Genomic DNA, 684 nt, shown 5'->3' with positions numbered 1-684 from the left:
TTGTTTTTCAAGCTGTCTTCAGTTTTGGCGAAGGAAAAAGCACAGGGTTGTCATCTCCCTTCTGAGAACTGCTGAGTTAGTAGGGAAGGAAGCAGATGTTCAGCTGAGTTCCGGGACAGGGTGAATAAGGTAGGGCTGGGCTGCTTCTCTGGGTACTCACTTCCGCTCTGTGGAAGTTTCTGGTTCCTCTTTATAAAGTACCAGAGTAACTGTTCTAAGCACCACTACCTCATCCTCTCTGGAGAAAACAAGAATTCAGAGCCGCTACATTTTTTTCTTTTTGGTGCCCAAATTTGGCCACAAGTCTGTTCAACACTCTTAATTGGCTTCCTATCTAGTCTTCATTTTTTAAAAAGCTCTTCAAACCTTTAAAAAAGTCTGTTCTAGGGGCTGGGGACTTAGCTCAGGGGCAAAAGCGCCTGCCTGGCAAGCGCAAGGTTGTGAGTTCGGTTCCCGATACTGGAGTAAAAAAAACAAAACAAAAAAAAGTTTAAAAAAAAGGTCTGATCTAAATATTGCTTCTGCGGAAATATTTTGCCTACATTTAAAAATGTAGCTCGAAGCCAGGCGTGGTGGTGCACGCCTGTAATCCCAGCACTCGGGAGGCTGAGGCAGGAGGATTGTTGTGAGTTCGAGACCAGTCTGGGCTACAAAGTGAGCTCAAGGTCAGCCTGAACTGCAGAG

The sequence above is a fragment of the Chinchilla lanigera genome, unplaced genomic scaffold, assembly GCF_000276665.1.
Source record: "Chinchilla lanigera isolate Chin_1 unplaced genomic scaffold, ChiLan1.0 scaffold00002, whole genome shotgun sequence".
Lineage (NCBI taxonomy): Eukaryota > Metazoa > Chordata > Mammalia > Rodentia > Chinchillidae > Chinchilla > Chinchilla lanigera.
Note: the sequence above shows the minus strand (reverse complement) of the source record.